Genomic DNA, 27,042 nt, shown 5'->3' with positions numbered 1-27,042 from the left:
AGCGGGGAGCAGGCTGAGCGAGCGTGGGGCTGCCCTCCCTGTGGCAAAGCTGACAGAGTTTCCACGTGGATGGCTTTAATTACCTCATTCCGAAGAACGCGCTCTCTGCTAAGATCCCCTCCAGAAATTAGACAGGAGCGGTGAGGCAGACATTGGCACAACAGAACCCATGCACTGCTCAGCACACCGCAGTGGTGGGCAGCGGTGGCTGTTCTCTGCAATGGGTGCCAAACCCTTGGAGTGGTTGCTATTATTTTTTGACACTGCTGCGTTGCAAGGATGTGCCAGCAGCTATAAAGACAAAGGGTGACTGAGTTTTGCCATAAAATAAGAACAGCAAAGAAAATATGTGTTTACATGTAGGTGTTTACAGCCTGTCCCTGCGGGATGTTCCCAGCACTCGGAGGAACCTTACACAGTGCCAAGACCCAAACCAGCACCCAACCCTGTCTCACTACAAAGCATACCTGTAATTTCAACGTGTGCCCTGTTTTTTCACACAGCAGCCACTGGGAGGCTTGGGGTAAGCCTGGAGGAAAACAGAGGCAATGAAGTGGAAGCAGCATCTTTGCTTGGATCCACAGGGGCTGGGGCAGTGCGCTCTGGGACTGGCAGGACATGGAGAGTATCATGCTGTCACTGCTGCACAATGCTGGTACCTCAGTAGTGTGCCGGGTAAAGAATTTAAGCTCCTTATTCCTTAGTTGTCCTTCATTTGTTTGAGCTGTGCCTGAGAATCAGGGCTATTGCACCCTTGTGTTCCAGTGTACACACTTATTTTTCGTACCTATATCACTGAGGAGACTCTCTGTCTTTTATGATGGTGGCGGTGGGTGCAGAGGAGTGAACAGGCACTGCCCTCACAGCCTGGCAGTGTTCTGGTGCCTTTGGCACATTTTCAGATCTCTGCTTTCCAAGATCTCTACGGGTCCTTGATCCCGGCACCGGGGCTTAGGTTAATGCATGGGGACCTATTTGAAGGGATAGGCTGACTTGAACACACACTTCATTTTTTTCAGGATCAAGAGCTGTAGGTGTGTGCTTAACACTGCTGAAGTCACTTTGATCTTCTCTGAGGACAGAATTTTCTGCAGATTAAGTTCTGGCTCCGAACGATGGTATGGGTTATTTAGCAAAATCAAAGTTGAGAGATGATTAAATAATTAGTGGGTTGGATTTAAAGAATATAGCTGAAGTTTCTGGGATATTTTAGTCACATTTACTTGTAATAGACAGAATACATCGAGCCTGTCGATGTGCAGCCCTGTCTCTGAGCAGTGCCCCACAGGTATTAGCGTGCTTCTCCCTCTGTAGATGCATCTGTTCTCGGGGCCTATGCAGCTTTGCCTTCATTTTTCCCCCTTCAAAAAGACTAAAATGAAACCTCAGGTTTGCACCACAGTCATATGAGAAGATGGGTAAAATCCCACTCTCATTTAGGCTCAGAAAAGGGAATGGAAACTCCATTAGAGGCAGAGAAAAAAAACCAGCCGCATTCATTCTAGTGTGAACGGGATTCCCCTTGGGTGTCCAACCTGGCAGGAGCCGCTTGCTGTCCCACCAAGCACCTGAGTGCTGCTTCGAAGCTTTATGCAACCTCTTAAAAGGATTGGGAATACAAATGAGTTAATCACCATTGAGGACAGAATGCCACCTAAGCTTTAGGGGACCAACTGTCTTCATTTTCGTCATCCAGCATCTTCTTTTGTGGAATCTAGTTTTGAAGCAAGAGTGATATCCAGCTCCTCTGCGACCGTGTAGAAGGTGTTTGTACTCATTTGGAAACCTGAGAGGCACCACCGTCAGAGGTCAGTTTGGGAAAAGTAATAGAAGAATATTTTAATGAAGCCAATCATACTTTGAGCAATTACTATTATTTTTATAAAGAAAAAACTGATAGTGTCTGTTGTAAATAAGAATCCTCATGGTCTGCTATTCTGCCTGACTGAAAGAAGCGTGGAAAAAGCCTTGCAAAAGCAAGAGCAGGGCCACCCCCTTCTCTCCTTATTGTTCTGTGAGCATCCACAGAGTCTGAAGCTCCTCCAGCTGTATCTTAGTGGGATCCTATAGGATAACACACCTATGTGTTAATTTGCTTTGATCCTGGGTTTGTATCTTCAGGAAGCTGCACTGAAGAAAAATTCAGGCTGCCGCATTTAAATATGGGCTAAGTGGGCATAGGCAATAATCACCTCTGATTAGTATAATCAGCTGCTGAGGGGCCTGAACTGACATAGAATGAAAACTCAATAACAATTTTGTTAAAGGGACAAACTCCCCTGGATTCTGCAGTGCAAACACAAGTGTGCAGAAGGAGCAGCAAGTGATGCAGTGGCCAGAGCATCACCCGTGGCTGAAAGCACAGAGGCACAGCTCTCCGAACATCTCCTGCAATGGCCTTTTAGGGCACACGCAGGAAGGAAAACATCCCAAGTCAACCTGGTCCTTGGGTGCATCCCACTGTTTTCCTTCTGTCCTTTTACTGATTTAGTCGTTCTTACAAGCACAAAGACCTTCTAAATAAATTCATGAACGCATAAAGTAAATGATCAGATCTTCCCCAGAGATTTGATCCTGGGAGTGAGACAGACCGAAAGCGCCAGGCACTGCTGGTGCCGTGCTGCTGTGCTCAGACCTGCCCAAAAGCAAGTTAAAATGCAAGTCTGGGAGACTTTGTCACAGAGCTTTACCACTAAACAATACTGAAATGTGTCAAGAATTAGACAGAACTGCGTGGGATGCACTCTCTACTCACAGAAATGTGCGTTTTTCTGGGCACAGAGGAGGTGCTGAGCACCATCAATGAACTGACTATAATGCCAGAGGCAAATATTATGTGACAGATTTCATTTACCAGCAGGGTGGCAAAACGTCAGTCCAAAGAAGTGCAAACAAGGCCCGCCGACCTGCTGAAATCGGCCGGTGCCATGCAGCTGCGGGTGGTCACACCTTGTGGTTCTACAGAAAGTGAATGTGCAGCTGGAGTTTCCTTATCTAAGTAGGAACACCATCACCTTCGGTCAGGGTTTGTGAGCGAGGGATAAAGAAGCAGCAGTCTGATGCAGCCTCTTGCCGTGGAACTCGGGTCATTCTGCAGAGGCAAGACATCTGGGAAACAGATTGGTTTTTTTTCCTTTGGACAGCTTGTCTCTCCTCTTGGCCCCAGCATGGTGCCCGTGTGGAACTGCCACCTCTCACCCAGACTCTGGGGCTGCACATCGCATCCCACCAGGCTGGGTGCCTCCATGACACCCCCCAGCGAAAGGGTTTGGACACGTGGTTTGTTTTGCACTAACCGTCTGCCAGCAAGGTTCGGTGTTACTCATGAAGGCCATCCAGCCCTGTACACAATTCTGCCTTCAGCACCGCATACACACAGCCTGTCTCTGCAGGCCCAGCCCAGACTTCTCCAAACATCGCCACAAACCACTCTCTGGGAAATGGTTGCTTACAACAAATTTATTTCAACGGAAACGAAAAACCCTCTTGTTTTGGAGCACAATTCATGAAGAGTTGAGGCTGTGTTACAAAGCATCTTTTAGTTCCCCTCATCTTTCATCCCCACTCTGCCTACATAATACCTCTGCCTACCTCTGAGACTGACGGCAGTGCCGGGTTGCAGAATAACAGTCCTTTCGACTGAGGAAAAACAAGAGAGAGACGCTCAGACAATAATTTTAAAAGCGCATTGTTTCCTGTAGAGCCTCCGTCCTTTCACTCCCAGAACTTGGGCTGACCTGCATTAGGCAGTGCTGGCACAGAGCGCTATAAGAACGGCCCTCCCTGCGGGTTTGCTGCCCCGTCATCGTCTCCTTGGGCCCATCAGGCGCACGCAGCAGTGCGTGCGTGGCACAGTGTGTCACTGGCACAGCAACCGGTGGGTGAATCATAACGAAACTATGAAGAGGAAACATGTCACAAAGGAAAGCTCGCTTTTCAGTGGAGTGCTTCATCTACAGAAGAGTGCTCAAGTTAAGGATGCCGATGAGAGAATTAACTTGTGCCCTGGTCACTTAATGCAGCGTTTTATGCAGTTATTTACCCGCTCTGTTGCTATGGGAAATGTGAATACTTGCCATGACAACTGCAGCAGATCGTGGCACACAACCCACTTCAGTGCTGTGTCTTCGTAAGGAAATGCTCCCATTCATACGTCCTACAAATTCTGTGTCCTTGACAGCAGCTCAGCGTGGGGTTTTTAGGCGCAGCCATTGCTTTTCTGTGTCTTACAGCGGGGTATTGCCTGGTGCCTAAAATTGGTTATTACCTGCTTCTTAGATAGCTCTTCAATATTAGACCTTAAGGCACTTAGCAAAGGTAATCCATAAATGAAAAGAAAACAAGCAAACAAACAAACAAAAAAACCCCTCTGGTTAATTTACAGATGAGAAAATCAGGCAAGAAGTTTACATGTGCTCCCACAGCACAACAGTACTGGGACTGGTGTTTGCAGCCATATCTCTTAGACAAACACCAGGGGAGAATGCCTTACTTTTATTTATTTATCAGAAATAAGCTGTGTCTGAAAATGCTATGGGCAGCACTGGGCCTGGCCAGCACCCCCCAGGGTTCAAGTGATTTCTGGAGGGGAAGAAATAACGCATCGAACTGTTGTCAAGAACTGTGGGTAACCTGGAACACAAATAATGTGTTGAAATGAAATATATGGCTGAGCAAATCATTAGCAAACCAATCTGTAATCATTCTGGCTATTTACTTCCTAACCTTTCCAAACACGTTCAAAATGCTGAACAAGTGACATCTCTTCTTTATCACAAGGCTTAGCCTAGAGGGAAACTCTTTTAGTTGCCGACGTTAACCATGTTGCTTTTGGCACTGGATCTATTACTTTGCTTTAAAAAACAGCATTGACAACTTTTTTCCACTGTTTAATTTGTGCAGTCACAGTAATTAAATAAGAATCTCCAAATATTCCCTGACATATTGCAGATTTATCATCACTGAAACGCTCTTCTGCACATTTCCATAATTGCTGCTGTTCAGAACAAAATGGTTGCGCACTGAAAGGCTGACAATTTTCTCCTTTTTGTTAAGTCCCCATTTGTTTGCCCTCTTGGCAGCGTAGCACAGCAGTTTCATTCCATAATTAAATTATTTTCCATTGCCATACAGAGGCAATAGTTTACTTTCCAATTTTTTTTCCCCTTTGTTTTGCGCTGTTTCTAAAGACGCGCACTCCAGTATGTCCTGTAGGGACCCAGCGTATCCTTTAGCAGCATCTTACAAAACACTGTTCATGTGCCGCTCTGGCTGAGTAACAAATATAACGCTTATTTTCATTCTTAACAACACAAATAATACCGTGAAGCTTCGGTACACAGCCCCTGAGTGGAGCTGAGGTGAGAGCCTCAACTTCTCGACAAGTTTCCTCTCAAATAAGGGCCATCTCCTGCTCGCCATGGGCAAAACCCGCTGCCCATGTGGACATCATCTGCTCCTGGCAGTGCTCACTGAGGCGTATTGAGGGCAGAGAGCAGCGGGTGATCTCAGAGCAAGGTGCCCTCCTCCTCCCTCTGGAGGACACCGGAGATCCTTCGGTGTGCAGTCAGTGCTCGGCTGTGCGTTTCTATTTCGGGTCTGTGCTGCCCGAGCTGGCTGGGCTGGCTGATCCGCTTACCTGCTGCATCGCGGTATCAGGGCCTGAGTGAGGACAGGCTGGCCGTGACCCAGCCCAGGCAGGTCTGAGGTTGTGCTGGCATTGGGGGGAGAGAAGGAGCTGTGAGGACTGTTCTCTACAAGGAAGCTCTGCCTTTCGTTGAGGTTTGAGACCCAGCAACACTGGTGGACTGGCTTCTGCCTGATCACTTATAACAGGAATCAAGGATGGATTGTTCGTTTTTCTGTAGGTTTGGGGCTTTTTTCTTTTTTCTTTCCCAGGCTTGGTTTGGGTTTTTTTTTGTTTGGTTTTGTTTGGTTTTTTTTGGGGGGGCTGCTTTTCTGGATTGGCAGGTGGTACCTCTTCTGTTGGACATGTGTCTTTCCTATACCAAGTCATTTGGAGAGTGGCCTTCAAATGTCAAGGCTGGGGCAAGGCAAGCTTTCCTTGGCCAGCCTGAAGCAGTGGTCTGTGTGCTCAGCATTCCCTGTTCACAAAGGCTACAGACCTGAAGGGCTGCACAATTAAAATTAAAATTAAAAGAAATTAAAAAGAAGAGGCAAAAACATTTGCATTCCGAGTGCTGGAAATGTGGATTCCCACAGGACAGACTTCAAACCCATCCTGAGTCTAACAGGCAGATCTGAGGCATCGGAGATAGCGCTGACCTGTCAGGCTTGGGTGGGTCGTTTTCCTCTCTGTGTAGGGGTTCCATTGCTCACAACTACAAAGGGATTGAATGGCTCTGCATCAGTGCCCTTCCTCTTTTGGAGGAATATAAACAATTGAAATTTCTCATTGATCTAACAGACAAAAACCTAGACAGAGTGCTAGGAACAAGCAAAATTCATTGGATGGGGCTCACTGCCTGCTCGTGATGGTTGACTTGAGAGTGACTGGTAAGACTGAGAAAAATTGCCTCAGAGAGCACTGTGGAATGATATGCACTGCGAGGGAAGGACATTAAGCTTTGCTGAAGTCTGACACTCGTACAAACAAAGCTGGACAAACTTTATTTTATTACAAAACTGGTATTGTTTACGCTTCCCAAAGAGGTGGGAAGGTGTACCTTGATGATGTCTAGTGGAGAGAGAACTTCCTCACATTTTCTAAATACCCCTTCAGAGTGGTAACACAGGGCAGTGTTGCTTGTATGTCCTCATAAAATGCAGTCTGGGCAATGCTGCAAGGGAACCAAGCCTCTGTGAATATCAACTCACTGCTGCAAGGATTGCATGGCAATAGCTGCGTGCTATGAAGAATGCATGCTCTTTTATGCTACCCTGTGTGTCAGAGCACTAAACTTCAATCTGGGTGGCTGCAGAGCCTGAGCTGTATTTTTAGAGTAGCTTGGAAGGTAAAACTCGAGACTTTCAGCCAAGCATATGACTGTGATTTGTGTACAGTTTACAAATGGGAGAAATTAGAGCCGTATCCTTTGACTGAAGAAAAAGACAAGAGAAATCTTCAGGCAGAATTCTGTGCTCAGATCTACCCACGCTGCATACATTGATGTTAAAGAAAGCCATCTCTGTGCAGCTCATAGAGAGAATGCAGCACGAGAACAGATGCCCAAAGACATATCTTAGAAGAATATATTTAGCCTCTAAGTATCTCACACTGAGGAGTGTTTGTGCAAAATATGGTTTTCTTGCCAGCATTATTTTTGTAAATAATGAGGAAAATCTCATTCTTCTCACTACTATAGATAATCTGGTTAAAGTCAGAAGGAAGGAGCAGCTTTGGGTATGCATTGGTACGAAGAAATACCATGAGAATTAATACACTCAGGTTCTTGGTCCTTCATTTCAGAGGTAGGGGAGGTACGTGGAGCAGCTGGCAGCATCCAGTCCTCTCTGGGGAGAGGGATGGGCAGAGCCAGTGGGTCCAAAACTTTCTCAGTCAGTTTATCAGGTGGAAATCTGCCAATTTACATGAAATGTGATACATAAAACTTCCCAGGGTTGATTGTGTTGCTTAATGGAACTACGCAAGCACGTGAAACATTAAATACAATAGAGGGAGTCCAGGAGATTTTAAAGAAGCCATCCCAAGGAGAGAGGAGAGGCTTGAGGCTCCCACCAGCTGTGCTATGGATGCACTGAGCACAGCACATAGCCTTTGGTGCTGCCAGGATGTTGGTGCACAGCCACCAGCACCTTACAGAGAGCCCCATCCATCACACTGCCGTTACCACCACACCAAAAAGACTTTTGTTCTCTCTCATTATCCTCTCAAGTCAGGAATTGGTGATTTCGGTATCTAGAAAGTACCTCCACAATGTAACTCTAACACTGAACACACTTTCATCTTCAAAAGCATTCAGGATTCAACCCATCATTAACATTCATGCTGTAATAACTACTGAGCTATTCTTGTGTTGGGAAGTGCTCATTAACACCGATAAAGCATTGTGAAGATGGAAGTTAATATTCCCAAGATTTATCGCTGGCCTCAATCAAAATACTTTGCAATTTGCTGGGAATACAAACTTCTAACTCTTGTCCCAAATTATTAGAGATTACCTGATCTCATCTCCCATAGATAGGACAGATAAAGACTTTCAGAGTGAATTTTGGCAAAATCTAGTGGGGCATTTTCTATGACGCTTCACAATGATATTATTAATAATGTTGTTGCTATCATATGCCAACTGCATACGAATTCAAATCAGGTTAAGTTCTGTTAAAAGGAAAAAAAGCTCCACAACATTGAGGCTTCCATTATTAATGCAATTACAGAATTGAGCTAAATGACTGCATTTCACTCAAACAGTCCAGACTTCGCAATTAATGAATAATTATGTTCATTTATTTTATTGCTTTTGAGGTAGAAATTTACTTAATGTTACTCATTTTGAAGTTCAACCCGGTATCCTCAATTCATAGCCGCCACCCTCTGATGTAAGTGCAGTTTAATCTCTCTACTTCACACAAATCTAAAGCTCGAAAAATAATGGCAGTGCCATTGCCCTATGTCTTTCTAGTTCTTTTCATTTTATATAACCCAGCAGCATAAGCAGGCTTTTCTTCTATTGCTAAGGACTCCAGATGTGGCACAGCCATACCTGTGACTAACACACTCAACAATACCATTCACAGAATATGTCGGTCAGGAGGGCAAGCAAGCACACAGCACTAGCCTACATCACCTCTGGATGTCAGCATCTGTGGAATACAGCCCTCTGCTTGCGACGGAGGCACAAAAGAGGGAGATGCACCCTCCATTGCCACCATTATACAGTGAACAAGAGAAAGCCACCTTGGTGTTCCAGCCTTGGAAGAGTGCAGTCTCTGAATAAGAAAAGTCAGGATGGTAGAATAGTTTGGATCTTGATCTCTACTCATCAGAGTCAGCCTCACAGCAGCAATGAGCGTTCCTTGCTTTGTACCTCACCTCAATCACATGCTTCACTACATCCCATGCCAGTGTGGTAATGCTTCTGGTTTTCTTATTAAAAGTATTTTCATCATCATCAATAAAGTGCAGTTTTAGATAAAGACACAAGAAGAAAAGTGATACTGGTTCCCTGTGGCAATAACTTAACTTGTGTGCAGTACCCTGCACGGAGCCTGGACTTCTCTCCTTGGGCCATAACAGCAGTGTTCTGGTAAAGCTGAGTTGTAGGCATTGGTACATGAGGAACATCACTAAACATCTTAACAACTCAGCCAGACTGGGGGAACATCCCTTATTCTGGTAATGGATGAATAGGTGAGGTTTGGCCTGATAAAATGGGCTGGCTTGATGTGGCTGGCTGCTTCAACAAATACACCATTTTGCCCAGAGGAGCTGACAATTATATTTTATCACTCATTAAACACACTGCTCAAAGGCTGATCCCTTCAGCTGCTCTCTCAGGAGATGCTCCCTTAGCCTGCTCAGGTACCTCTGCTGCTGAATTTCCTTGCTTCAAACCAGGAGCCCAACTCCACTGTAGACTTTGCAAAACCAGAGCATTTGGACAGTGAAGGGAGTGGAGCCACGTTTCCTCTTCCTTTGCCAGGTCTCTGGAGATCTCCATCTCCACATGCCTGTTAAGTCAAGGGAAGACAATTGCACTTGGCAAGGGAGTCCTGTGCTTGCTCTGCTCTGGCACCCATTGCACTTGGGCAGCGTCCCCTCCAGCAGCACCGCTCCCTAAGCAGGTCTCCAAACCCAGCATGCTGCAGCTCACACCTAAAGCTGTCAGCTGTCATCTGCTGAGAGCAGAGTGGTGGGCATGCAGCCGTTTGCCTTATACCAGAAATCCACCTGGCTTGCAGGCACTGTGGCATGCTTCGCAGCAGCTCTGCTCTCACTGGCTGCTCAGGGCTGCAGAGGGGATGCGCAGTGTGCAGAGCCTGAGTGGGGGCATCGTGGGGCTTGCTGTGTTTCCTCACCTATGCCCAAAGTCAATCAAAGAACTTGTGTTTGGGCAGATCTGTATCTGGACAAAAAGATCACAGTGAAACATCAGGGTGGGGAACTGTGCACAAATCATCACATGAGGCATAAGCAAGTGACTGCCAGCTTCACGTATTATAACATATAACTTGCTGACAGGCAGAACTTCCTTTCCAGAGCCCATTTGTCTCCAGGACAAACTCCTCCTCTGGGAGGAATATGCAAACTCTTTCTTCCCTCCTTGGGAAAGAGAAGGAAAGCACGCATCAGGAAGGCAACAACGATACACATGGTTAAAGCACTCTGGCTTGCTTCCCATACAGTGAAAGGCACAAGTTCCCACAGTAAGTTCACAAAGCTCTGCTATAATAATGAAGAACACAAATCAGAGGAGCCTTTTCCTCGCAACACCACTGCAAATTGCTTCCTGTCTATCACATGGTTCTGTTAAAACCAGTTTTGCCTTGGATACAGCCACTAGCAGGATGACAGCCTATACTTCTCTCCTTAATTTTCCTGGCACGTTCAGTTGGCCAGAGTTTAATGAAAATTAATACTAGATTAATTCATGCCTGAAATTATGAAGGATCAGAAAACTGGAAGAAGAGCATTCAAAATAAGGATAACAACTAGATTCATGAGATCTCTTCTCATTTCTGCTGTCCAAAATTTCTTTTGAAGCTTCCAAACCTTTCTGACTTATCCAGATTGGAATTTGGAGTTAGGATGGCTTCATGAATGCATTGGGAAATAATAATGGGCAAAACCGAATCAGTGAATCCTGCCAGCTCCTTTGGGATGCAGGTTGGCCAGAAGAGCTAGCACTGTGCAACGTGCTGGCAGAGCAGCTCATGCCCCACTGCATCACCAAGGGCAGCATCAAGGGAGGTGGCCACTTCTGCAACGTGGAGTGGCCAGTCCAAATGAAATTACAAAGCTCCCTCAGCTCCGGGCAGCGCCTGTGCGTGATGGTTTCTGCTCAGAATATTGTGGGGTGGGGACGAGATGGGCCCAGCAACCACAGTGCAAGTGGCCTTGCACCAGAGGTGGTGCCAGTCAAACGTGAGGGACAGCATCACCCCCTCCGTCCACATGTGCAGGTGACAATACCACAAGTGGCCCACACTGGCTTAAAATGCTACTGCTCCCTTCTCACCTTCCCTCTGTCTGCATTGTTGGTCTTCATATGAAAGGATATAAACCTCCCAAAGGTGAGGGACCAGCTACACCACTCACACATAACAATAAAGTTGGTTCTGCCACCAGCAGGCTGAGCGACTCAGTGCACTGCACCGCTGCACAACTTCCAGTCCAGTGTGGATTTCCAGCCAAAATTCAGTAACATCTTAAATGGCCTTAGTGAGATAGGAACCTGGGTTCTCACCCTCTGTAAATCACAAGGGGCTGCATGCATCAGAGGGAAGGAACTCACATGCTTCTGAGGAAGATGCTGAGTGGTTTTGGAAATGCCACGCATTAATCTCTTTTCCAAGTGCACTGAGATATAGCCAGAGAAAGTACTATGGAAAACTGTGGCCATGTTGAATAACTGTCTAGCCAAGAGTGACTCCATAGAGTTTTTCAGATATGCCCTGTTCACACCTATCAGCAACTAATTGCAACATGACTGTAAGATCACCAGGACCACATTGACATGTAAGGAAGTGATTAAGAACACAGAGCTTCCTAAGAAGCAAGAGCTGTCCCACTTTTCACAATGATGCTGGAGAACAGATATCTCTGCGGAGCTCTAATGGGCTACAGGGGTGAGCTATCAATAAGCGCTCTTTAATTAAGCTCTTTGAGAAAGTCAGGCTCCCACTGGGCTTGTTGTGAGAGCAGCAAAGCTCTTGATTTATAGCAATTCAGTGCCCAAGCTTTCTAATACTGATGTAGGACACCAAATCACTGAAACCTCTCCTGTATAATTAAAGGCAGGATGTGCTCGTGGTTATCACAGTTCTGAGTGGGAATGCTGGTGAGTGTATTCCTGGGTTTATTCCTGGAATTTATATAGTCCATGTTATATAATAGATTGCACTGATGACATAAAAGTGGAGTTAATTAGAAGTGGGGAAGAAGTAGTGATGGGAAGATTAATCAGGATCTTCCGAGCTCAGATCATGCCACAAACTTACTGCAAAGTGTGGAGAGGCCTCTTCTTTTCCTCTGTTAGATTAAGTGGGAAAAGTAATTAAATTTATGGCTTGATTTTCATAAATGCTGCGCAAATTTAAACTCTTTGCTGGGGCTCTGTATCTTGGAAAATCAGGCCAAACAGCATTATATTTCTTCACAGGATTTATAAAAGCTGATATTGTTCCTATATTCTAAATCCATCTTGGTTAGCTCAGGACTCTGGGCCTTATTGCAGTACATACGGTGACTGGGTTAAGCCCTGCCTGAACTTCTGCTCAAGCACCCTGCGTTACACCAGTGGCATAGAATGCTGACCACTATGTGCTACCTGCACACGTTGGTGCCTGAGCTGGTGCTGCCAGTGCTGGGAGCATACTTCAGCTAACAGCCATTGGCACTATGGAAAGTCAGTCTGGGCTTGCAGCTATTCTGCACAGGAGGATCTGACCCAGTCCTTCAGGAACCACACTGATCTGTGCAAATTTAATTGATTTGGGAATTCTCCTAAGTTCGCTTCCTACGCACTGGCCCTCATTATCCATTTATCTGCAAAGCAGAACTCCTTGCCTCGTTGAGAATATTGGCTCCTTCCAGGCTGCAGTCGAGTCACCCCTAGACTTTTCTCCACAAAGCCAGTCAGGTAGTCCTGGAGTCCTTCACCAACACACACATTTTCCACTGCCTCACACTCTCTAAGTCTTCTGCGGCATTTCATTATCCTTCTTGAATTAAGGGAAGCCTTGCATCAGCATTGCCATGAGTGCCAAATAACAGAAGTAATATAACTTAATATCCCTGATGGTGTTCCTTCCAACTACAGCACTGTGGCTATTTAACAGTGACTTTTAAAATCTTGATCATTGTCATTGCTTTCAATCCTGTGGGTGTATCTATCCAACTTTGGCTTTCAAAGAATGAGTCTATTAGTCCACTCTGAAACAAGAGCAACGTATTTGCCATGAGTTGCCACCACCTTTGCATTGCTTTATGGGGCTAAATGGACAAAGGAAGAAAATAACCACTTGTCATTACTCTCACATTTTCATCAGAAAAGCTATGTCAATGTTTCAAAGAGAGAAAAGAAGGGAAAAGAAGGGAAAAGATGGGAAAAGGAAAGGAGAGGAGAGGAGAGGAGAGGAGAGGAGAGGAGAGGAGAGGAGAGGAGAGGAGAGGAGAGGAGAGGAGAGGAGAGGAGAGGAGAGGAGAGGAGAGGAGAGGAGAGGAGAGGAGAGGAGAGGAGAGGAGAGGAGAGGAGAGGAGAGGAGAGGAGAGGAGTTTCCCACAACAGGTAGGTCACTCTTTTACAAGATTGAATTTCAGTCTGTGTGTGTATCATATGAACAGGATTGGTTCAAGAAGAGAGTCTGAAGGGAAATTTTTTCAAGCTGTGATGTGCAAAAACACTTGACCCATCAAGAAAAAAGGCATGAAAAACACAATAGAAAAACCAGAGGTATAAAGGAGGAATAAAGACATCCTTTGGGATAAGGCAGTGGAATGTATGTAGGTGGAAAAGCACACAGGAGAGATACGGAAAGTATTCAAAGAGAAGTTACTGTATGCCCAATGGTTATGTGTGCCATTGAGCTATAAATACTTCAAGACTGGAGACAAGGGTAGAATTTATACAAGGAAGTGGAAAAAAAAGTCATCTTATGTAAGGAAAAGCCCTCTAAAAGCAAAGGAAGATAGAAAAAGTTGAGGTGGAGAATGGAGAAAAAGACCAGTTGAAGTGAAGAGAGCATGTCCAGAGACACACACTCCTCTTCTATGCACTGTTCTCTAAGTGCAGGTGTTTATGAAGACCTTACCATTACTAGTCATGCCATCAGTTGTGAAGGTGCATTTCAGGAGCTGGCTGACTCCTAAGACTCTGCCACAGAGACTTAGTATGGCCCCTCACAGCCAGCCTCTGCAAACCTGCTGGCCATCTGGTACACTGACTGGCCTCCTGTTGCCTCTCATGCTGTCCTACACCTGAATTTCCATCAGGCTCTGACTGCTTTTCTGTTTTGTGTTTGTTCTGCACCAAAATTATTGCTCTCTATAACTACCTGAAGGGAGGTTGTAACGAGCTGGGGGTCGGCCTCTTCTCTCGTGTAACTGGTGATAGGACTAGAGGGAATGGTTTCAAGCTTCGCCAGGGAAGATTCAGGCTGGATATTAGGAAATACTACTTCTCTGAAAGGGTGGTCAGGCACTGGAATGGGCTGCCCAGGGAGGTGGTGGAGTCACTGACCCTGGAGGTGTTCAAAGAACGTTTGGATGTTGTGTTGAGGGATATGGTTTAATGAGAACCATTGGTGACAGGTGGATGGTTGGACTGGATGATCTTATAGGTCTTTTCCAACCTTAGTGATTCTGTGATTCTGTGAAAAGGGCCAAGTTCCTGAATGTGCTCTGAGACCAAGCAAAGCTATGGATCACAACATGAGAGCCAAGACTAGCTGCTTATATTTCCAGTGCTGATGTGCATTCACTTCTGCTGGCCCAGAAGCACAGTTGTCTGTTGGCACTTACAAGGAAGGGCTTCACATCTGCAGGTGATGGTTGTGAGCATGCAAGCAAACTGTTGCATGTCACTACCATGACACATTTATGAACTTCCTACAAGACCTGTGCCCATAGGCATGAACCGCTTCCAGCAAGGGTAATTAGTTCTCCGTTACCTGAAGGAATGCAGGTTCCGTGGGGCAGGATTCATCTCACCTCACTTCAGTTAGTTAAAAATCACAGTGCTCATTCCTATTGTCAAATCTAGAAAGAGTGGAGGAAAAGAAGCTTGTTCAAAGGGCCCATCTCTGACACACAGATGAAGGTGATGAAGTGTTCAAAGTCGTGTTGCACAAGAGCAATCTGATGTTGCCAAAGATGCGCCCGTGGCAGCAGGATTGGACTTTAAAGCATCTCTTCCAACCCAAACCATTCTATGTTCTGTCGCTGTGACCTGTGGCCAAACAGCCTGTCGGGCAAAGTGTGGGCGGCTGCCAAAGAACTTCAGCCCCATTGTAGGCAAATCTATTTCCCGTAACAGAAATGGTTACGTTACGATATTTTGAGGAGGAGGGTTGAGAGCTGAGAAGGAAAACTTTAAAGAAGAGGGTGAAAATGCGCCTTTAAAACTCCCTTTGATCTGTCACAAGTAGCTGTACACTGAAGCCCTGCTGAAAGTTCATCCTAAAGGGAGGCAGTTCCATTGCTGTCGTCATTTCACAGTGGGTGAGTGTTGGCTTTCTTTTTAACCATACAGTGAGATCAGCCCCTGGCAGAAGGGGCACGAACCACACGTGCAGCTGTACCCCGAGCCTGGCTGCCCAGGTCTCTCTCTTGCCCTACTTGTTTTGCCATAATTATTACATAAGCAGCATTTGCCTGGCTCCTACTTTCTCATTTTCTTTGCTCGTTTTCTGATTTTTAGGACAGTCTTTTACTCGAGTTACACTGACCTCTTTTGAGAAGAGGGTAGCACATTTTCTTTCTAAATCCTCTTATCTGTGATAACCTGGTACATTTACTGCCCAAGTCAACAGCTGGACTTGGGAATTATTTTAATTAGAAAAGCGACCACTCTAATTGATAGTGAAACCTGAAAGCCTCATGTAACAGAGAAGTAGCTATGCAGAAATCTAGACCATCTTCAAGTAAGACAGATACCTACAGCAACAATCATACTGATTTTTTCTTTTCCATTCAGCAGCGGAAAATATGTGAACATACTGCATCCCAACTCCCCCAAATACGGTCACCTGTGAGTTCTGCTTTAGCTATGGCGGAACAAAACAGCAGCACAGCCGGCGCTCAGGTCTGCCAAGCATCACCCCCTCCATTAAGCAACGTGGGTATCAGTCAGCACATCCCAAATGCTCCCTTCCCTCCTGCCACTGCGGCTGCAGGAGATATCAGCAGTGTGGTGGCTTATCTGCCTTCCTTAGGAGCTTGCAAAACATGAGCAGAGGGTTTCCTTCTGAGGTGTGCAGATTCATTACATGTAGCAGCTGGTATAATGGTGCAGATAGCCAAGCTCCTTGCTAGCCAGCTGGCACAGTGAAGGAAGGATTTTTCTCCTTAACCCATGACAGAGCCCATTGCATTCAGGATATGAGAAAACTTGTTATGTGGAGAGCCAGGGAGAAAAGCAGAGCGGATGACATGTTGGGGTTAAACCAGGAGGTAACAAAATCCACAAGGTCCCTCTCAGCCCACACGTCCCACCCTCAGCCTGCTGCAAGGGCAGCACAGAGGCACAGGGAACATGAGTAGCGCTCTGTGTGCGTCTCAGATGTGCACTGGGATGCTAGAGGGCTACTATAAAATCTTTGCAGGAGCTGTGGAGCTCCTACAGATAGGATCTGGTCCCAGCATTAAGCCAAGCAGGCTCCAAGGCCTCGGCCAAGGCTGGAGTCGGACCCAGGCATCGCTTCTGGCAGCCTTGGTGCTGGGCAGCTGCCAGCAGTGGGCACCATGTGTTGTACACAGCTCAGCACCATGGTGCTTCTCTTGTCAAACCGAACAGAAGATTAATCAAATGTTGCAAATTACTATTCAAAAGATATTCAGTGTCATAAATATCTGGACTGCCAGCGGCACACGCAGCAGCATGTCCACAACCCCCTTCCTCTTTGTGAGAGGAACAGAAACTGCTTCTCAAACAGATCAGAACGAGACCTTTGTTTTGTTTTCTTACAAAGAGAAATCAACTGGTGCAGCAGACATTTGAAAAAAACCCTGCTTAATTATAATCTTTCTGGAGCAACCAGGATGGCTTCAGATTATTTTACATAACTGTGTTAAATCCCCCTGAGAATTATTTGCCTCCTACACGCCAGGGTGCCTGAGCTTAAAAGATGGCCAGTTATTTAACAGGCTTGTGAGTGGCTTAGAAGTGTACCAGCTCTTGCTGCAAAGGAGCAATTGCTAGCGGGTTCACTTTGTTATCTTCACAGCCCCTCCATGATGGGCAGGAGGTTGTGCTTTGGTGGTGTGCTTTATTTTGAGATGTGTATTGATTTGTCCTGCTGTGTATGCAAATTGCAATGAACTTAAGAAATGCATTTATGGCCAAGGCTCGAATCTCATTTCAAGCAGCATTCCCAGTAGTAATCTTGCAAAACTTTAATAGCCAGCTTGCAAAAAGACAGCACTTTTTGCTTCTGTAATTTGGAAAAAGAAAGAACATCATACTTTCTCACATTGCCTTCCTAGAAAAGGAGAAGCAATCTGATGAATGAACAGAGCAGTACTTCTGTGATGACTTAGAAATGCATCTGAATGCATCAGAAATGGAAAGGGAAAGGTGGCGAGATATGGAGCCAGTGGTGCTGTTGCCGTTCCTTCTTGAGTTGCATTTCTTTCTTGTGGTTGTCAATTTAATTTAACAATTTAAGGTATATTTTTAACAGCAAATTCTCAGTGTTAACCTAACATAAATCAGGAAGATAAATAAAGAGAGAGGACAGCACGGCTGCTTCCATGAAGATTGGAGAAGTATGAAGCCAGAAGCAGTACCCCTTTCTCATCAGCTGGTCAGAAAAAAGCAACTCAAATATTCTCCAGAGGCATTAAAGGGGTTGAAGCGATTCCTGAGCATCCCTCTGCCACCAGCAGTACTCCTGGGCCTGCACCTAGTGCTGCTGCCCAAGTCTTTTCTGTCATTATGTGAACATGAACCCCACAGAAGCAGCACCACGCTGACAGCAGCTTGCTGGCCCACAGACTGCCTTTGGAGGGGCACTCAAGCAGCCTGCCCTGCTCCCAACCCTCCCTGAGGAACGCAGGATTAGAAGCATTGACCCATGTTCCTCCCCAGCCAGAGGGCTGTGAGCGCTGCAGTTATTGCTGCAGGGTGGGAAGGAGCGCAGCCCTCAGGCACCAGCCCTCAGGCTGGGAAAGACAGAAGCCCACCAGTTGCGGGCACAGCCAGCAGTCAGCAGTCCTGAGGGCAGGTTTAATGATAGGGTAAGGTGAACCTCAATGCAAAGCCAACTGTATAGGAAACGGAAGGGTCACGTCTGCTGCAGGGAATCCCTTGGCACTGCAGCACTGCAGAGCAGCACCGTGCTTCCGTTCACACTTGGGTGAAGCTGTTCAAGAGGATGTGCCAAAACATGAATCTCTGAGCTCAAAAGGGAAAGGGTACAAGCAGAGTTCAAGCTGACAGAGATCATGTCACATCAGTGAGATGAGCTCCAGGACGAATGGAAGAGGGCACTGAGCTGGAGCAGTCCTACAGTGGTGGTTCAGAGGAGCAGCCAGTGGCTGAAATGAGGCACCCATACAGGTGACAGCAGGTCACTGCCTACCCTGCTTCTGGCCAGGGCCCTGGATAGGGCACCTTTTGTGTCCCACCATCCCTTACAGCTGTGCCCAGCTCCAGGCAGCTCTGGGAGCCAGGCAGGAAAGAGGAACTCCCATCCCACCTCTCTTTCTCTGTATATGTAAATATTTTCTTCTGAAATAACATTAGCAGACTCATCTAGAAACAAGACAGTCAGCTTTCCGAGAACACTTGAGAGAGACATAGATTTCATCAAACATGAGGGTGTAAATCTGGGCTTTGTGACTTCAGCGGAACCATTTAGAATCTGTCCTGCATAACGAAGCTGGCCATTTTTGAGTAGAAATGGAAAATACGATTGCTGTGAAATCCTTGCAATCCCACCAGAGAGGGCTCTGTATTTCAGAGCTGGGATAAGTGCCGTCACCATCTGCTGTCAGTGCAAAAGCTGCACGACTACCTGGTATTGCTGTGCAGAACTGTCAGCGAGGTATGAACCTTATCTTAATTGCTGCAAAGAAAGTTAAGTGTTGAGTTGATAAGCTTATCTTATTCACCTCTGGGTTCACAACTTGTTCAGTTCTGGGGAATAAACATACATTATTTACACTTTTAAGTACACTATGTCCTTTCTTCCCCTTAAATAAGCCCCAGCAGGGAGCACTGCAATTGAAGTGCCAAAAAGGAAACCTGGGAAAAAGTCAAAACACACAATTTAAAGCCCGAGCACATGAAAAATCTACATTGTCTGCATGACAGATCTGTGTTTTATAAATCTAACCAGCTTTTTAAAACATAATGGATCCATCCCAACCACTGCTTGCGAGCAGGAGTGGGTGTCAGAACAGAGCAATGCACAGAGCAGGGCAACCCCAGCCCTCCTCCCCATGCAGGGACATGGCACTGCCATTGCCTGCTGCCACCAAGAACAGGGAGAAAGAACAGGGGCCAGGAAATATCACGGCATGGGGACATTTCTACTGTGTTCCGTGGCTTCTCACAAGATGTTTCAGCAGGGCTTGGGATACCAGGTCCAGCTGTGACAGTGCAGAGCAGCACGGTGCCAAGTGCAGGTGCCCATCCTGTGAGCATCACTGTGACCCAGGCCTATGGGCTCTCTGTTCTCACTTGGGCAATATGGAGAAGGGATAATTCCAAGCACAGAGTCTGTATGCCAATGTGTGTATCACCTACAGGCAACCTCAAATTGTCTGGATAAGTCCGAAACACAGGCCCCATAGCTGGAACTGGAGTCAATCTTTTCTGGTGCAGAGGTCGTTGTAATAAGTACCAAGTAAAAATTGTTCCAAGAAACATCCTAAAATAATCCCTGGGGGAACCAAACCAGCCTCCCTTTCCAACCGCTGGGATCATTTCTGCAGCACGAAGGAGTGCTTTCCTTTCTGCAGCACAACCAAAGGAAAATAGAGCTGAAATGCTCCTGAGCACGGAGTGATTAGGGGAGGAGTAGGCTAAGCAAGTGAGATTCCCATGGAAAATAAAAGGTACTTAAGGTTTATGTAAGTTAAACACTGCTGCTGTTCAATGAACTGTAGAAATGAAAGAGTAAAGAAAACCAACAACAAAAAAACAACACATGAAAAAAGCTGCACTGAGCCATCTGTGCCTCTTGTCTGTTAGCGCAGGGCAGAGCCTTAAAAAAGAAAGACCAGTGTGTGGAAATGGAAAGAAGTGTGTTACAGAAACATGCAAATCAGCAGCAGGACTGCAGAGCCACAGCCAGGCCGGCTCGTGCCGTTGGTGTCTCCGCAGCTCAGGGCTGAGTGCTGGCATCAGCTGAACCTCCTCACCTGCGGGCAGGAGGGCAGAGCGGGGCTGCAGCAGTGCTGCGGGGCTGCGGGAGGGCGTCGGGGAGAGCAGGGAGAGGTAAAGGGCACCGAGGGAACTGGGATCCCTGGCAAGGTGCTTGCCACCACCCAACATCCCACACCTTCTGCTCGTATTTCTCACTGGAAAGAAATGCAGGGATGTGCAAAGTGCCCCACTGCTTTTCTTCCTCGCACAGCTCTGACCTCAAAATTCCCCGAGGGTTTCATCATCAACCAGGACCTGTATTTTCCAGGAGAATGTCTCTGTAAAAAGCATCTGAAAGCTGACTCCGGCTAATCGCTTTGCAACTTAAGGGCCACTTCTTTCCCCGCTTTATTCTCACTGCTATTTATTCCCTCTCCTTGCCATTTCCTACACTTCCATATTTTCTGATTCTTTCCCATTCCCCTCTCTGCAGTCACTCCACAGTAACAGGGTGAGCAGCAGGGGTGACCCACTCGATGTTTCTGTGCTTTTGTGCTCTGTGACAAGAGCAGAGGAAGCAGCTCTGATCTCAGAGCACAGAAATGCCCGTCTGGAAGAAGGGAATTTTCCTAAATGCTGAGGCAAACCCAGAACGTCAGAGCTGTTATTAATGGGTTGGGATAGCCTGGAGAAAGCTCACAGCATGTGCTAAATAAATGTGCCTAAGTGCTCTGGAGCCACAGATCCCTATTTTTAGTGGGCTGTGGGCAGTTCAGTAAGCCCTGCCTGTGGAAAACCCCAACCCACAGAGGACAGAGGAATGAAATAATTTCCTACACAACCAAAGCAGAGGCTTTCAGTAATGGGGAACACCCAGTACTTCAGTAATGGGGAGCACAGTGAAACTCCTGATGGACAGCCAGCCGACAGGGACAGCTCCATCACCATGGCAGGCAGAAGAGAGTGGCACATGAAGGACACCACCCAGCACCTTGGTGGTGCAGTAGAGCAGCTCTCTGTAGCCATAATAACCATAAGCGACAGGCACAGGGATAGCCTGCTGGGGGCTCCTGGACATTGCTGCCAGCCTGATGCCCAACAGCATGATCGTTCCCTGTCATGGCAAAGAAGTTTGCTCTGGAATTCATTTGCTTTCATCATTTTCCATTCATAAGGATAATTTAGGGTTGAAAATAGATACATACATAACTGTATGCACAGTTAAGAGAATGTGGCTGATTCTCCAGCTTGCAGAAGAACTGGTGTGAATGTGATCTGACCCATCTCATAGCCCCCTTCACCTTTAAAAGGAGTTAAAGTGGATTTTTGATGCCCTTTTTGCTGTCCTTCTGTGCACAGAACAGGTGCTTGTCTTCATAGCATCTCTGCCTGGCTCAGAAACAAGTGCAGCAGTCAGAAAGCTGTCTGTGGACAGTGGGGTGGAGAACCCAGCAGAGAAATTCAGCTCCTCATCTCATTCAAAGTGGAGATTCTCAATATATCTCACTTGGTACTTCCCAAATCTGAAATACTCAGAGAAGATTCTGCCCTGCAGATTTGTTCACTGCATCCTATCATGAACTCTGCAGACCCCCTCCTGCCCCACGGGCCAGCTGTGTCCGTTCCAGCAGAGAGACAAGAAGCTGTGCCCCCCGCCCCATCATTGCCCCTGTGGCTGAGAGCTCCACAGGCAGCAACTGCTCAGAGCTCAGCATCACCCCTCCTGCTCTTTGTCCACCTCTCCAACCAGGGGTGTTTCACAGGAGCCCAGAGGAGCAGGAAACACGCTCAGGGGCTGCTTGGGGTAGTGATGGAGGCTGGCACTGCAGTGCCCTGCTCTGGTCTCGGTGCCTGGCTCTGGGTTGAAGGAAGGCAACTGTGAGCAGCTGTGGGGCCTTTCACACTCACAGCATGCTTTTGGATGGAAAAAAATATCCCACAGCTATGAATGGATGGGAAAGATATATATAATATAAAGCCTCATCATAATGAATGGAATACAAACACGTCTGTCTGAGTGCAACTGCAGCACTAAGTAAAGCTTTTCTTCATCCTCTCCCACTTTTCAAATAATTACTGAAAACAAATATTTTGGGTATTTCTCATGTGTGAGAAAAAGAAACGCCTCATTCTTTACAGGTTTTTGTTTTATTATTCCTACATAGCTGCCGAATTAGGATGCTAGGGGAGCTCACACAACTGTGTTTTAGCCCCAAAACAAGCTCGGTGTGCACAGAGCCAGCGCTGGCTGCTCTCCAGAAGACTTTGACGTACTTGTGCTCTGCTTTGCACAGCCATCCACAGGGGAAGAGAATGCCGCAGCCCCGTGCCGGGCCGGTGCCAGCTGTGTGCTGTGCTAATGAAGGCACGTGGCAGGGACAGGGTGACAAGAGACACTCTCTCCTCCCCACCCAGAAAAAGGAAAATAAAAGCAATAAACCTGAAACCCCAGAAGTTACACAGTGGCTCTGGAGCTGGGACTCATTTTGCACAGGCCTTGGGCAGGCATCAGGTGGCAAGATGTTCTAATTGCTGATGGATGCACTGAATATCAGCACGTGACGTGGAGATAAAGGACTCTGCATCCTACTATCAGTTCCTGAGCAACTGGTACATCTTATTTAGTGTAACTAGATTCATAGGTCAGAATCCCACGCACACATAGCGCACACCTTTCCTTTGACTGGAAACAGAATATTATGAGGGCATTCCTTCGCCATAACAATGGTTTGCCAGTTCCTCAGCAGAGCCTTTATGTCATGCTTTGATATTTTTACTTTCAGGCCACAGCTGCTGCAGCGACAGTGCCAGGCTGGAGAGCTATTTGTGCAGCAGGGCTGCAGAAAAGAGACAGATTCCTGCTCTTTTATGTCACTTCTAACCCAGAAAATGTCTAGGTGGAGGTGCTCGGTGAGCACAGCCAGCACTGGTTTGCAGGCAGGAATTGGGGCTGAGGGCAGCGGTGGCTCTGGGCAAGGTCCCCCAGGAATGTGGTGCAGGATGGGGCAGGTTGTGATGGGCAGCCTCTGGGACGTGCTGTGATGCTGCTGTCACATTTCTCCCCACACAACACGTTGCTCTCTCTGCCCTGCTATGTCTGCTCTGGCAGCAAAGAGCTCTCAGAGACTGAAGCAAAGATTCTGGGAGGTGCAGCCTTTCCTCAAATACTGTTTTTTTTTTTCTTTCCCCTTTTAAAATTCTTTTAGATGAGTTTTCAGAAGCACTGAGCGCTCAAAGAATCACTTGGCTGAATGGCCCACATAGTTTCCTCTTAAGTCAGCTTTGGCATCGAGCCACCATGCCTACCCAGTGGCTTCACTTTGAGTAACATTTTCATTAGTGAGGTTATCCAAGTGTTTGCAGCCAGGCCATCCAGCTCTGATGAACCCCACTGCTAGCACTCAACAAGGGGGAGGAGGGCTCAGGCTTTATTAGTCAGGGCACAAAGGCACCGACCGGAGAGAAGCTTGCCTCCTGGACAAAAGGAATCTCCCTCAGATGTCATGCTGCATCCGGGGTTGCCCACCTACATCCCACTGCTGTACTGGATGGGGCCACTGGAGTCCCCCAGCACCCAGAGGAAGCTGGGCTTGCCCGCAATTAGCTCTACTTTTCCTTTCCAAAGAGGATGCACCATAAAGAGTGCGTGCTGCAAACTGATAATCTGATGCAGGTACAGAAGGACAAGTCCAATCAAACATCTCAGTGTTTTAGAGCACTGCCTGTGTTCATTTTAGACTCATTTTAGCATGGCAGGTCACAGCAGTATAAACATTGTGGGGGGGGAAAAAAAAAAAAAGGCCGAGCTGGCAAACAGTCAGAACTTGCTGTTCCTGACCCAGTAACCTACTTTTTGAGTACCACGTAACATGAAAGCCACCCCTAGCTCAGACCACAACGTCACCTCTTACTTAACTTGGAGGTAAATAGTGGGTCTGGCTGGGAAGAGTTAGATGACGTGGTCATCATGTACTTCGTTCTGGTCACAAAAAATGTTTTAGGCTAAACAGGAATATGAAGGGCAGTTTCTAGCCTTGAGTCATCCAAAGCCACTGCAGCATGGTTTGGAGCTGGGTGTCCAGGCTGACACCCACACTGGCACACAGAAACAACCAGAAAAGCTGTCTACAGCACCAGTGCCACCATCGGCATAGACAAAGAAGTGGTCCAAGGGAGCACAACATGAAGGAGACCTGTTCTTCCTCCATGACTCTGCTTAAGGTATAATCACTCCCACTCTCTCATCCTGACCTGATGTGATAGCTCAGAGATGATACAGATGGGTCACTGAATGTGGAGAAGACTTCAGGACCCCTGTGAAAAGCAAAAGCAGCTCACCAGCCATAGCCCTGCTCCTCTGTTTTCCCTTCAGCAGAACAAGAGCAGCAGTCAGCAGCCCTCAGGACGGCACCTGCCTTCCTCTCCCCTTTGCACACCCTCCTGCAGCCCCAGCAATATGTTATGTTCTTGGGACCATGCAGAGCATGGCAGACGGCATAAGGGAAAGCCACCTGGAAGCCCAGCAAAACAAAGTTGTTATCCCAAGACTTTAGCAGGCATCAGGGTGTCTCAGCCCACCTACAGCATTTCAGGACAGCAGAGTGCTCACTGAGGACCCAGTTCAGCAAAACTCTTGGGATCTTCGAGGTGTTTTGTTTGACTAAAGCCAGTAGGAGGTTTCCCATCAGAATGTAAATGGAGATGGGAGAAATGGAGATGGAGAAAGTTTCCAGAGAGTTTTCTATTAGGAATAAAGGAAGCAGTGAGACAGAAAATATGTATACTCATTCAGTGGTGTTTGAATTTGTGTCTCCCTCCACGAGCATCCTTAGAATCAGTGTTTAATGCTAAATAATAATCAGCAAAAGATAAACAGAAAGGCTAGATATATGCTTAGTATTGGAAAGGACTCATGTTTTACTGAACAGACTATCAGGGAAAACAAACAAGAGTGTTAAGACAGAGTGAGAGAAATTACAGAAGGGCTCTTTAGGGAAATGATGGGAACTGATTCTTCATGGAATAAGCCCATGTGTACTCACAGTTAATGCCAATGTGTCTCTCAACTGAAACACACACAAAATAGAAAGAGGTGGAGAATGAAGGACATGATCAAACATTCCAGCTTCATGAAAAAAAATAAGAAAAAAATAAAATAAAATGTATATGTAAAAGTGATTGAAATGATCAAATGATCTTGAAGCTGTTCCACTTTCCAACTGACTTCGATTTTATTCTTGTTGACCCTCTGGCTTCCCCATTGCAGAGCAGGAGGGAACAGGGCGCTGTAATATCTTACAAATTCCAGCTACGTTTCCTTGTGCCATCACAAACCATTTTCCCACCATCTCTTTTACCAGCAATTTTAACTTAACCTAAGATTAAAAAGATGTGGAAGTATTTCAGACTAGCTGGCATAAGCACAACACAAAAGTAAACGCTCTATTAGACATAAGAAGTCATTTTTCTTTACAACAATGTCTAATTTAGATCTCTGAAATTGTAAAATTAAAAACTATTCTAATCCATACTTACACAGAAATGCATTTCTAGCAGATTATAATATCTAACTGCTCATTACACGAAATCTTGGAATGACTGTATTGTAAAAAAAATAATTGCCTAATTATGAAATCCTGATGATAAAGACACCATTGTCATAGAAACATCTGGGCTACCAGCCCCCCAGAATGGAAGAAATTTCAATAGGCAGAGAAAAACCAGCAGGCAGATGAAAGAGCAGTTATAAAGAGGTCCGGAGCAAAAACATCTCCCACTGCAATTCTGTGTGGAAGCACGGGTGATGACTTCCAACAAACAAACCAGTAATAACCCATTCACAGGAGCAGAGCAGTTAACACGTACTTGGCGATGAGGGGCAATTAACAAATAATATGCATATTCTTGCCTCATCTTAAAAAAAAAAAAAACCAACAAAAAACCCAAATACATCCACTCTACTTCTCCATAATGACAACCTGGAAAAATATACATTGTATCAGGGCTTTAGAAGACAATTTAGCAATCTGACGCCTTAGAATAACAAAGAGTTGTCCAATTTGAACGTGGCAGCAATCAGTAGCATTTCTGCAGCATTTATCTCACATAAAACACCATTTAAGTGATATTTGAAGAACAAAACAGGAGCAGAAGGAAAGGTCAGTTATGCGTAAAGAGGAGAAGTACAGTGAAAAGCAGGGAAGTTTGATGGCTGCATTCAGCTCAGCTCAACCCCAGCGAGGAATCTGGGCCTTGTCATTAAGCCGCTGTGAATGTTACGTTAATAATAGTGAAGTTTGTGGCCATGCATATTTTAGCCACTTACGAAACAGTGAAAACTTTTCTTGGAAAACTGGGAATACAATGAGATGGTTACCCCGGATTGCTCAATGCCATAGCAAAAGGAGCTGAGGAAGAGCAAGAATGGCTGCACAGGCTGAGGGCTGCGGACAAGGAGGAGCCAGCCCACCAGAAGGCTCTGCCCTGGAGCCCTGCTCTTCCCTATGGGTCTGAGCCCAAGTGCTGCACAGTGCACACCCAGACCTGTCCCTGAGCACACAAGAGTCCCGGGAAGCTAATGAGGGCTCATTATTCAGATTATTAACAGTTAAATACATGAATGTATTCCCCAGCCTAGCAGCTCCAAGAAGGCTTCACTTCTCGTCTCTGAGCAGAGCTCCCACCGTTGGCAGTGACTTGGCACCACTGATCAGGCTGAACCTTGGACTCCACAACAGAAAGCTCACATGTAAGCAATGTGCAAGGCCCCAGAACCAGACTTTATGGATGAGATGCCAGAGGATGATGTATCGCTGATGGGATAAGCCTTTTATTTTTTTTTCCCTGCAGGGGTGATTACAATGCAGATGGC

At 46.4% G+C, this 27,042-nt stretch overlaps 1 long non-coding RNA gene across 1 annotated transcript; it reads left to right on the top strand.

Annotated features, from left to right (window-relative positions):
* The first annotated feature begins 15,137 nt into the window (after window positions 1–15,137).
* On the top strand, window positions 15,138–27,042 carry LOC149915968 (uncharacterized). The gene is made up of 3 exons (XR_016471017.1): window positions 15,138–15,361; window positions 26,804–26,919; window positions 27,021–27,042. It is a non-coding gene; the product is annotated as an uncharacterized LOC149915968 (long non-coding RNA).

This window comes from Phasianus colchicus, chromosome 14, assembly GCF_987193195.1.
Source record: "Phasianus colchicus chromosome 14, bPhaCol1.hap1.1, whole genome shotgun sequence".
NCBI lineage: Eukaryota > Metazoa > Chordata > Aves > Galliformes > Phasianidae > Phasianus > Phasianus colchicus.
Note: the sequence above shows the minus strand (reverse complement) of the source record. Positions and strands in the feature narration are given on the sequence as shown.